This window comes from Ursus maritimus, unplaced genomic scaffold (genome assembly GCF_017311325.1).
Source record: "Ursus maritimus isolate PB19 unplaced genomic scaffold, ASM1731132v1 scaffold_7, whole genome shotgun sequence".
Taxonomy (NCBI): Eukaryota; Metazoa; Chordata; class Mammalia; order Carnivora; family Ursidae; genus Ursus; species Ursus maritimus.
Window position 1 is genome coordinate 46,966,214 of NW_024426885.1, and position 12,674 is coordinate 46,978,887.

A 12,674-nucleotide genomic window follows, 5' to 3' on the forward strand; every position below is an offset into this window, starting at 1 on the left:
GCACTGTGTCGGGCTCCCTGCTCGTTGGGGAGCCTGCTTCGCCCTCTCCTCCCTGCTTGTGCTCTCTCTTGCTATCTCTGTTGCTATCTCTGTCTCTCTGTCTCAAATAAAATAAGTAAATAAATAAATGTCCACTCTGGGAGCCAGGAACCACCTCGAATGTCAGGCTCTAAAACCAACGTAATGAGAGACTCTGGGGTGCTCCCGAGGGCAGGGTCTGTGTGGTTACGTGTTCCCTTACCAGCAGCGCTCTGGCTAGGGTGGTCTTTCTTGCCTCACGGGGGTGACACTGGGTCCTGGACAGTGAGCGGTCGTAATAGGGAGAAAGGGCCACTGGCGGGACCTCAGAGTCTCTTGAGCTGCTAAAGCTGAGGCCTGGTCTTTGTTGGCTGTGTAGTCTTGTTCTAGCAGGCGCCCTCTTAATTAAAAGCTAGAAATCTCCTTTTGGTCTAGTGGCAGGTGTCAGAAGACTTAACTTTTGATATCAGAAAATTCCTAGGAAGGGACAAAGAATTCATGCAGTCTGGGGGAAGGGACGAAAGTCCTGGGCTAAGATGGGGCCTAACAACAGAGAGCATTTATAAGCAGGAAGAGTGGAGAGAGGAGGCCAGGCTTGCAGCCCAACTGGGGCCGCAGGCAGCCACCCTGCAGCCTTTTCATCTCAGGCCAAATTCTTGAGCAAGGGAGGGAATGTGGTGGGTCACTGGCCAGTTAATCCTTTGGGTTGTGTGTCTCTCCTGGTCTAGCTGGCTGAGAGCGGGGGGTGGGGGGGTTGGGGATGTGGGGTTGGTTGTGTGGGCCAAACTTGGCAGTCCCTTAGCAATGGCAGGTGGTGGTTTCCAGGGAAGGAGGGTAGGGGTGGGCAGAAGTCTAGTGTGGCATTTAGGACAGGGAACAGTCATTGGCAGAGATATGGAAGGGAGAGCAGGGCGGTGTGCGACGATGGCTAAGGAGAGCGTGGAGTTCAGGGCTGAGATGGTGGGAGATGGGACCAGTCTTGGGATGTGCAGACCACGGGCACCTCTGAAGGGCTTTAAGCAGGCCTGGGTCTGTCCAGCTGACCTGGAGGAGCAAACATGGCGGTTAGGCTTTGCCCTCCGGAGTCCCACAGCTCTGGGCTTGCCCCTCGGTCCTGCCACTTATACTGGCATATGGCCCCGGGTCAAGGTCAAGGACTAGGGGCCATTGAATCCGATGGAGCGCACATATGGGCTTTCTTGGGCTACATGGTGTCTGTGCATGTTTTGGTTTGCTTGTTAATATTTTAAAAAGTCTGCATTTTCAGATCCTCTTGGAAAATTAGAAGTCTGGCAACAAGTGGGTCTGCAGCCCGACCTGGCAGTACACAGATGCCCCTCAGTCACAGCCGATGCTTGCTGGTGTCCACAGTCTCTACCGCTCCCTACCGCCGGCCCGACGCCGATGCCCTGGCCTCGCTGCTCTCAGCAGCTGCCCCTGCTGTTTTCTTACAGTAGAGAAATAATTCTCAGAATCCATGCGGAGGCAGAATAACGGGGTCCCTAAGACGTCCACGCCCTAATCCCTGGAACCTCTGAGTATGTTATGGCACGTGGCGAAGGGCAGCTCAAGTTCCAGATGGAATTAGGGTTGCTTGTCACCTGACCTTGAGATAGAGAAATGATCCTGATATGGTCCAGTGTAATCACGAGAGTCCTTAAATGTGGAATATGGAGCAGAAGGAGTCAGTGTCAGAGGGATGAGGTGTGACAAAGACTTGACCGGCTGTTGCTGGCTTTGAAGGTGGAGGGAGGAAGGGGTCACGAGTCAGGGAACATGGCTGCCTCTGGAAGCAGGAAGAGGTGAGAAAATGGATTCTTCCCTAGAGTCTCCAGAAAGGGACACAAGTCTGCTGACACCTTGGTGTTTAGCCTGGTAAGAACTATCTAGGGGCCCCTGAGTGGCTCAGGCGGGTAAGCGTCTGCTTTCAGCTCAGGTCATGATCCTGGGGTCCTGGGATTGAGTCCCGTGTGGGGCTCCCTGCTCAGCGGGGAGTCTGCTTCTCCCTCTCCCTCTGCCCCCACCCCTGCCACTTGTGCTCTCTCTCAAATAAATAAAAATAAAATCTAAAAAAAAAAAAAAAGAACTATCTTGAACGTTTGGCCTTCATAAATGTAATATAGTACGTTTGTGTGGTTTTAAGTCACTAAGTTTGGGGCAATTGTTTTCAGCAGCAACAGAAAACTAGTGAACCATGTCTCTTACCAAAACGAACAATCAACTAAGAGGTGGTGTCTTTGGGGAAAAATGTGAGAAAGCGTATGTCTTAATGAAAATGAGGAATATCTCTGTGTACTTAATTGGCCCACAAATTGTATCTTACACCTGACCCTTCCCTGTCTGGTGCTACAGACACTAGGGTCTGGAACCTCCTTTTGGAGAAGGTGAATTACTTAACCTGTCTGCTCCTCACTCCTCTCTTTTATAAAATGGCATCTCCCCTGTGGTTTCGTTGTAATGAATAAACAAAATTAAGCGAATAAAGCAATTGGCGTAGCACCTGGCCGGTAGCAAACGTCCGGTGCGGGCAGTATGACCAGCGGCAGCTCGCCGTGCAAGGACGGACGCGGGCTAGGCTGGGTGTGCTGCAGGGGGAAAGGAGCACTCCACTCACTGCTTAAAAATAATAAAGATTTTTTTTTTAATTCAAGCTACATTTCCAACATAGATCAGTGGTTTGCTTGGCTCCACAAGCCACTCGGGGACCCAGGCTGATAGAGGCCCCACCATCCTGTACTTGCACCATTTATAACCCATAGCCTCCTTGTCACGGGGCAGGGGACGGGCGTGCTGGGGACCCTCACGATAGTAACTAAATGCTGTGGCCTAGAAGCGACCCCACATTTTGTAAGCTCACAACCTGTTTTCCAGAATTGTTCACATGGGTCCCCCTGTATGGGGTGGGGAGGTAGGATACTCCCAGGTGTCTGGAAGGTTAGAAGAACCACATTTAAGTGACTGACGGAAGTCTGTATCCCATGGATCTGAAGAAAACAAGACCGGGGCAAAGAGACCCGTGTAAAAGCGCTGTATTGTCCAGATGGGAACTGACGGTGGTCTTGAATTTCAGTAGCAGGATTAGGGATGGAGAGAAGATGTCAGAGTCAACAGATATTTAAGGAGTCAAGTCATCAAAACTTTAAAACGTAGGAAGATAGATGAATATAATATCTGAATTAGAAAATAAAAAAAGAAATCAGAAATGTATAAATCGGTGGATGCAGGTATCAATTTGAATACGCTGAAAAAAACGCCATCATGCTTTTTCCTCTGCAACTGCTTCACAGATTTTGCTTAGTGCAATCTTATGCAAATTGCAAAGTGGTCTTGATCATTTCTTTAACACTAATAGACACAGTGGGGTCCTGTGAATGAGGTTCTAGTAAGCTGAAATCAACATGAAATTTTATTCAAGCTTGGCACTAGATCATGAGAGATGATAACACACGGCAAACCTCACAGTTGAAAAGCAGATAGGTAACAGGTATATTTTTAGGGTATTATTGATGAGTTTGCTTCCACTGAAGACGGGAAAGTAAAAGGATCATAGATCTGCTTCAGGGATAAATGAAATATTTAAGTTTCAAATAATGTAAGTTTTATTACCCCTTTGTCAGGTTTTCGATATTTTTCAAGTACTTCAATGTTGTTGGAAAAATGAACTACTAAAAATTTTAAAAGCATATATGAACTGGAGAAAAAGGTCACAGGAGAGGTGGGGACGCACACGGAGAGATTGCAGACCGAGGAAAGGGTGCAAGACCCTCGCGTAGAGAAGGCAAGAGCGAAGAGCTGTTGCCTTGAATGGGGTTTTCGGGAAGCAGAGCCCGAGACCGGGATTCTTGCAAAGTTGCTGTATTGAGGGGGGGCTCTTCTGAAAGCACCTGGAAGAGGGGAGTGGAGCAGGGGGAGGCCCCCCGCCCTTGGCTTGATCACAGAACGAGGGCTCCGGAGCCTAGTCTCCTGGTAAGGACAGAGGCCTGGCATTTTATACTCTGTATTGGCCATTGTTTGTGGGCTGCCCCCACGAGGGGGCCGCTTCCCAGATGAGGCAGCTCCTGCCACCTCAGGGCCACTCCCTAGAGAAAGGGCTGCTGTGAGCTGTGAAGAGCCAACACTCCCACAGCTGGGGAAGGGGTGCCTGGGCCCAGCACGGGGGTTGGGTGGGGCCCCCATGTTAACACCGTCCTCCCGTCCTCCCCTTGCACTGCTCAGCCCCACTTGCTTCTCGCCTTGAGTTTAATCCGCCTGCCCATTGGGAGCCGCGGGCGGTCATCGGTGGGCGATGCCGGTGCAGCCGGAGGGTAGCACGCCGTCCTCCCAGGATGCCACCCCTCCGGTACCTCAGCTGCATCTGGAAGAGGCCGTTGGACCGGCATCAGGTCTGCGCCCCGCGGAACCTACGAGCGCGCATCCGCAGCCACGCCTCCTTCTCCGTGTGTGGGCTCTCCTGGTCTGCAGTGGTGTCTGAGAGCCGTGTCAGCGAGCTCCCGGGCTGTGGCCACGGCCTCAGCCCCCATACCAAGGAGAGGAACACCCTCCCCCGGAGTATGGGTCAGTCTGGGTGCCCTTTCCAGGATAGAAGGCGTCCTGGGTAAGAAACGTGCCGCCCAGGGCCTGGTTGGTCTCCTCATGGCGTGTTAATGTCTAGGACTCAGCATGGTCTCTGTTGAAGGCAGGGCGGCCGTTCCGTCGTGGCGGCAGCTGGACCAGCCTTGGAGGGAGGGCAGCGAAGCTGGCGCGCTCCTGTATAACCTGATCTCTGCCTCCAAGATGCTCTGTTCCTGAGCCCAGATGGCTCAAGCCTAGATGGGGCCGAGGGCTGAGAACAGAGACTGCCGATGTCTGCTGGCCAAGTTGTCCTACGTCCTCGGTTACCCACTGTCTTCCGCACTGGACGCTCTCCGGTGTGTGTAAAAATGTGCTACGTGGATCCTCACACCTGCCCACTCCCACAGGCCTACCCGCCTGCCCCCTGCCAGGTGCTCCCTGTCCCTCCAAGTCCAGTCTTGCTCTTTCCAGGCCTCTGACCAACTAGTTAAGCCACTCGCTACGGCCCATGGGTATGTGTATGTCCCTTTCTCAGGTCGCTTCTCTCTCCGTGCAGAATAGATGGTCAGGTGTCCTGCCCAAATTCCTGCCTAGTGGAAGGATTCCCTTTCAGCTCGGTCTTTTCATCTGGAGTGGGGCTCCCCTTGTGTCTTGCACCCACATCCCAAGCTGGCTCACCTGTGAGCCAAGTTCAGAAATTTTCCTTCTCCGTTAGCTGGTTGTAAAAGACCCTCCGAGTGGCAACAGATATTTGCCAAGAGGGAAGTGTGGGTGCAAGTGTCCCCACCCCTGGGGTCTCACTCCTTCCCTATTAGGGGCCCGACCTTGGTGTAGGACACCTGATGGGACAGAGCGCTGAGCGCTTTCTGAAGTTCTCCCTCCGCTCCGCTGAAGTCTGGCTGTGACCCGCGTGGCTGGCTCCGGCCGTGGGAAGCGCCTGTTGCAACACTTCCTGCCTTCAGTGCTATCGTCAGACTTGCACAACTTTGGTTTAAATCGCCAAGTAAGAGATCTGAGATTGTAATTTCCTTTCTTCGACGAATCAGTGGCACTTAGCAATACACACTCCACTCCGTAGTTTCCACGCTTCCTCTTGCCTGCTAGCTCTCAAGGCCAGTGATGCCGCCCCAGCGGGCGCAGCCCCCCCCCCCCCGTGCCATCCCCCTTCTCCGCAGGCGGAAGTCACGGCTCATGGTGGCTGTCCTAGGCCAGTGCTGTCACCAACGACCGGGGCCCGTTCCCATCCAGCCAGTGACCGTCTCCAGCAGCCTGTCCTCTGAGGCTGGCTCCCAGGCCCGCTCCCAGCACTTGCTGCCTTAGGTCTGGCTGCTTAGGAGCAGAGCCTGAGATGGGCCTCCGATTCCCGTGATTCACCGGGGGACTGCTCTCAGGGGAACCTCCAAGGGAGGCTGTGAGGCAGAAGACAGAAGGGGACAGGGTCGAGCAAGCATACGGCTTCAGGGAAAGTCTAGCCTGATCCACAGGGAAGACACTGGAACACTAACCACACCGCAGCAAAGAGGCTGTCCTGGGATTGCTGTTAGCACTGTCTTTGGCTGGGGGCTTCCTGGAAGGGGTGCAGGTGTGGGGGTGGGGGAGTGGGTAACCTTCCAGGCAAGGAGGTCTCTGGCAGCGGAGGGCAGTTTGCTGGTGGGGAGAGGATGCATCTTGCGTGCCAGATGCAGGGGGACTGGAGGGAGCTCCACAGGACCTAGTTGCCACAGGAACCCATGAAGACAACAAAGCGGGCATGTCAGAGGCACTCAAGGAGAGCTGAAGGCCCACCGGAATGGGTTGTCATGGAATCCAGGAGAAGAGCTTCAAAGGAGAACGGCTACTGTCAAACGCAGTTGTGAGGGCCAGCCTCCAAGAGCCTCACGGACTTTAGTGACCAAGAGGTCACAGGTGGGCTTGCAAGGGAAGTTTCAGAGAACCTCTGAGACATGAGCCGAAGGGAGTAGAGGATGACATGTGAGCATGGCAGTTTCCTCGGCCGAGGAGTCTGCATGAGAAGGAGTGGAGAGAGGTGGACAGCAAAGGGTGAGAATGTGGGGTGTTAGACCTCACCATGCCAGGGCCCAAAGCTCCAGACCCCGGGGAAGGTGCAGGAAAGGGGCCAGCGGATGGAGTGAAGCCCCTCCGGGAGAGGAGGTAGTGCTGTCAGGGGCTGGGGAAAGGGCTGGCCCTGACTGGAGAAGGGCCACCAAATCCTTTGGGCCTGGACAGAAGAAGATAAGGCTGGCGGAGGGTGAGGTAGGGTCATGGGTGGGGGAGCATGGTGGGGGTGCTTAGGTGATGGTTGGGTCACCTGCTTAGAGTGGGGTGGGCCTGGTTGAGCAGGAGATGGGAGCACAGGACAGAACAAGGGACATGTGTGGATGGGGGGGGGCAGAGACCATGCCCTGAGGTCTCAGGGGGGCTAGAGACCCTAATTTGTCCTGGCACTGACCTGGGGGACTGAGTGACTTTCCCCAACAGCACCCTGTGGTCTTATGTGGAGGGACAGTCATTGGATTCAGGGTGGGGGCTTCGTGGGGTGGGTTGCAGAGAACAGAAACCCAAGATGACGCATAAGCTGGAGGAGGTGACGTGTGGTCCCACTTGGGGGGCCGCCCTCCAAGCAGCCCTGAGCCAGGCCCTCCTTGGGCTCTTCCTGGGGACTTCTCATTCTAGGCCCGGAGAAGGAAGTGACCGTCTCGGGAGGAGCCGGTGGGGTGGGGCGGGCGGGTCTCCACGTAGCCTCCCCAGGCGGCCACAGGCCCATATTCAGTGGCCCGGGCGTTTCAGGCTCCAAAGCAAGAACGCCCGGATGGACGGGCTGCTTTTTATGTAAAGTTGGGGGAGCCGACTGCCTTGCCTCTCCCTCCCCATGCCCTGCCCACTTCCTGCCTTGAAGGCGATGGCATTCAAACTTTTTGTTGGCAACCACAACCCACAAGTAAGAATTAATTTGACATCATGATTCAGCAGACACACACACACACACACACACACACATGCACGCACGCACAACTGCAACAGCCGTTTCACCGTCCATCTCCACCCTTACCCCGTAACCCTCCCAAGTGCTCTGGCTGTCCTCCTGGGCTCTCAGCCGTTTCATGAAGAATGCTGGTTACGGCCCAAGTGGATCTCGCGGGTCCCTCGACGGGTCCCAGAGAAGCACTGTGCTAAGGCGACCGGAGGTTGCGGCGGTCCCCTCTTACTGCTGCTACCGGCCCCTCCTCTAGGAGGGGTGTCTGCTCTCAGAGCATACGCCTCCTGGCCCCGTGATGCCGGCAGAAGGCAGTGCCTGTGGCTTAGCGGTGAACAGGATTCCATGTTTGATGTAACTTCTCCTTCCCCCCACCTTCCATCTCCCACTGAAAAGAGAAACTGGCCACCCTAGAGAAGCCCCACAGACAGGGGACTTCCAGGCACCCCGTTCCCCACAGGCGGTTCCGTGGCTGACATAACCACGCACCCCTCACCCTGGCTGCTTCCTGTGTACCCCCACCCCCTCACACTTAGGGGACCTGCACCCTCTCCTGACATGCATTTCCATACACACTCCATATACACTCTAGGGGGATACATTTGGGGGTGCCTGCCAGCCCCCACTTCCTCCTTGGAACGTGCCCCCACCCAGTCCTTGTGGTGGGAAGGCCGGGTAGCCACCTGTGTTTTGTTCCTGTGGGCAGGCCCAGAGCTGGAGGGGGGGGGGGCGGCCCGCTGCTGGGCTCCGAGAATCAGACTCACTTCCCCAAACTCCAGCAGGAGACACAGGGAGGGCACTGAGTGTGTGTCGGGGGCTGAGGCTATAAAAGAGAGTTAGAACCATGGCTACAGAGCCCTATCCAAAGCACAGTCACGGAGAAGAGAAAAGCCAAGGTCCCCTTAGAGGATGGGGGGCAGGGGTGCTAGGGAGTAGGTGAAAGAGGGAGACGGTGAAAGAGCCAGCCAACGGGGAGAGCAGCTGAGTCAGCAGCGCTCCAGGTTCTGTGAAGCCTCGCTGGGCTTCCAGCTCTTCATTCTGGATGCTTTGGACAGCACCCTCTGGGACTTGGGAAACCTAGGAAATCCATAAGGGGCTTCTCTGAGCCAGGCCAGCATTGCACACCGTCCCCGAGACCCCAGCTGCCCCCTGCCAGGAACGCAGTCTGCTGCAGACTGGGCTCCCGCCACGATCACCTGGCCCCAGGTCCCGGGGCCTCGTCCAGGGACACCCACGGTAGGGCTCCTCCAGCTCAACACCAAACCGGCTGACTGCGCGCTTGCTTGCTGGTTTTTGCCGGGTGACCGGGCAGGGGTGGTGGTTTAGAAGCAGAAACAAACACCCAAACCACTCCTTAAAATTCACAAAATAGCTAATTCGCCAAACCTTCGTTTTTTGTCAATTTATTTAGAAAACAATTAACATGGGCAAATGCGGTACCTCGGTGTTACAACAGAGTATAGAAATGTCTAGCAATAGTCAAATAATTTGATCTTTAAATACAAAATAACCACATGAACACCTAATATACAGGTTTCATCTGAATACATATTTATTAGATAAATATTAGAGGTTGTCACATCATCTAACTACATACAGCTTTGCAAGACTAGAAACCACAATTAGTTTTCTGACCAGTTTAAAGTAGGAAATGGTTGCATTGTACATAGATGTACAAAGACGATGACGGTTTCTGTGGGGGTCACTTCAGGCTACGGTGGGCATGTTTATGTGTGTACGTGTGAATCACCTGCAATCATGATATCAAAAATTATACAAAGTATGAATTTGGTTACAATTTTCTTCTGAAATCCCCATTTCTTCGCATTATTTCCATAGCACCCTAAAAATACACAGGTGGCGGGACTAGTACACTGAAGCTAAACAGTACATGTGGTAAAAGAAAAACAGAACAGAACTTCCTTTGCACGCAGGGTCAGAGTACGGTACAGGAGACACGTGGAGAGACCTCACAAACGCGACAGACAGGTTCTAGTTTTTCCACGTTAAGATGGAGTTCCAAGCCTTTTTTTTTGTTTTGTTTTGTTCCGTAAAATAAAAACAATACACATTCCAAGGGAAATGAATGCATCTGTTAATGTGTCTCTATTTCTCATTTACATATGTACACACGTCCCTTGTCCCTTGAGTCGCTGCTGCTGACGTCGTCCTGTCTAGATGGTCAGGTCGAGGGAGCAGACAGGTAGCTCTCTGGGGGGTTTCGGGCTTCCGTGAGGGAGAAAGTATTAGAAGTTTCTTAAAAAATAAAATGGCTACAGGGAACATGATACACGGGTAAAGCTTCGAACCAAGAAGATGGGGTGATTGCCTGTACTCGGGCCTTCCCGCCTGCCCGCCGGCACCCTGTCCGTCCTGTGGTGGCAGCGGAAACGCGTCTATGGCCGGGGTGAATGCTTGTCCTACGGAAGCGGCTTGCTGAGGCCTCGTTTTTGCTGAGGTTACTTATGGCTCCAAGTAGTCGTCCAAAAGGATGAGGGAAGCATCTCCCCAGAGTTCAGAACCGCCCTGGCTCAGGGAGGCTGTTGTCACCTGAATCTGTCACCAGCCGGGGCTTGATCCAGCCCCGGACACCTTTCTGCCTCCCTCACCCCCCTGGCCTGGCTCCAAAATCACTCTGGGAGAGTACGTCCCCAGAGCACGGGCTTCAGGCACCGCGGTTCAGGAAGGTTCTTTGCCCAACGTGCTGGTGGAGGTTCGCGTGGGAGGGGCCCCCGGAAACCTGCCTCAGGGGACCGAGCCCTGGCTTCCACGGCGATGGTTGAGGGAGGTGCCCAGAGCCCGGGCTGTGGGGAGCAGATCGACCCTCTGTACTAGAAAGCTGTGGGTAGGTCGGTGAGCAGAGTGGGGACACCCGATAAGAACCAGAATGGACCCCAGGCCTTTCTGGGAAAAAAGTAGCACGGCAGGAAGCAGGAACTTCTAAGGAAGGCATTTGTAAGTCTGTCTGGGGCAGAACATTCCCAGATGGCCTAACACAGAGTGTGGCCACCTGCCAGGGCTCTCGGCCACCGGGCAAGGACGGCCACATGCTACCTGGCAGCGTCTAGTCCCCACCAGCCGACCGGGGGTGGCTCTGAACAGCGGGAGGCCTGATCTCACTCACCCACGTACTTTGTCCCTTCATCTGTACAAATAGCCCTGGTTGCTTTTTTGTTTTTGTTTGTTGTTTTTTAAAAAAAAGGACTCGGTCTCTGTTGTTGAGTCAAGGTATTTTAAAAACACCAGCAAAGGCTATAACCAGGTCATGAAAATGTTGAATATTATCAAAGACAATACTAAAATATTCACAAAGATATTTACAAAAGCAATTCTTAAAATAATTGATTTGCATACTGAACACCACACTGTCTGAAAAAACCTCGACAACGGGACAAAGGAAAAGGGGGCGGGGATCATGGCAGCTTTCCTACAGAGAACCTTGTGCCGGCTGTCTGGTAGAGTGACTGGAAAACCAACAGCTGGGGCCACCGTTCCGGTCAAATCCAGAGGAGTGCTGGGGACCACCCGCCACGGGGAGGGGGGAAGGGGGGGACACGGAGATTGAGAACACGGGACAGTGGACGGAAAGCAGGAGGCCCCAGGCAGCAGCAGGGAGGGGGCGCAACGAATTCACAGACGTGACCCAAGTGACCCGACGGCCCAGCAGCATCACAGGCCATGCGGCTTAGGTGGGGGCACAGAGGACCCCCCAAACAAACGGACACCCACACAAGCTCCCCAGGAGACTCCAAGAGCAGTAAGCCGGATGGAGCGAAGCAGTGGAGGGAAAACCAGAGGCTGCTTCTGCTCGAGCGAGCAGGAGTGTGGGCAGCTTTGCAGGGCAGAGGGACACAGAGGGAGAGAGAGGCCGGCAGCCAAGCGCGGCACGGAAACACCACGGGATGCTGGCGGGCACATTCCGGCACGTGTGGTGACGGACTGGGGTGCAGCCGGGGCAGCCTGGAGCACAGGGACAGACGGGGCAGCCGGGCCGGAGAGACGCCAACGCCCGGGGTGCCTGCTGCCAAGGCTACGCAGGCGCCCGAGCCCGCGCCTCCCCTGCCTCTCCACCGGCACCCCCGGCTGGCAGGGTGGACAAGGGAGAACAGGGACAGAGGGAAGCGGGTGTCCCATGTAACAGTCTGGGAGAGGTGGGTGGGGGTGGGAGGAAGGAAACAGGACGCATGGAGAGAAATGGTTTGCTTGCCGTCCAAGTCCACCGTCCCTTTTCTCAGATGACTTCGTAGCTTAATTAAATTGTCATTTAAAAACAGGGAGTGGCTTGGAGCAAAGTTGTAAGTTGCCGTTCCTATCCGACTCTGGCTGGCGGCATCCCCCTGCCCCCCAACTAAGGGCACAATAATTTCGGCTGGGTACTCTCTCTCTGTCCGCGCCCCCGCCCCTGGAGGCCAGGGCGCCCCCCCTCCCTCCGCGGCCTGAGTCCAGAGGTCGTGGGGCCAGCTGTGTTGTCCTGGCTCTTGAGGAGGCCCTGACCCCCTTTCCCACCAGTCCCCAAGCAGGAATGGCACACCCTCTCTCAAACACAGAATCTTGTCCTTTTTCTCTGCTTTCTGAGAGAGGAGTGTTTTTACAGGGTATCTTGGCTTAGAGGTCAGGGGTCAAAGTGACGACCTTGGCCCCTGAGAGAGTTCTCTTTCCCAGAGGTTTGTGCTTTTCTGTGGTGGGTGGTGGTGGTGGTGGTGGGTGGGCCGTTCTCACTGCCGCCAACCGTCACTGTTCCTCCAAGGTTGGGGGGTGGGGCCTGCCTGGGTCTCGGGGTGCCCCTCTCTCAGGCTCACAGTCACTTGAAGGAGGCTCTGGGCCAGGAAGCAGGGAGGCAGGATTACAGTTTAGAAACCGGAAGAACCTCAGGGGCACTGGAGGGTCGTTTGGAATCAGCACACACAGAGGGACCGGATGCCTTCGTCAGCGTGTGCCCTCTCGCCGGGCCGGTTCCCCACCGCGAGGGTCATCTTCAGGGGCACCAGACCCACACAGCCTTCACAGTGCACCCTCCCGCCCCTCCGCTCTGAGAAGGCCGCAGCAGGGGCGGTCTGAGGGCATGGGCTCCCAGTGGTAAAGTGTGTGGGGGACAGATGGGGAAGGAGGCAGAGTGGGGAGGGATGGCCCC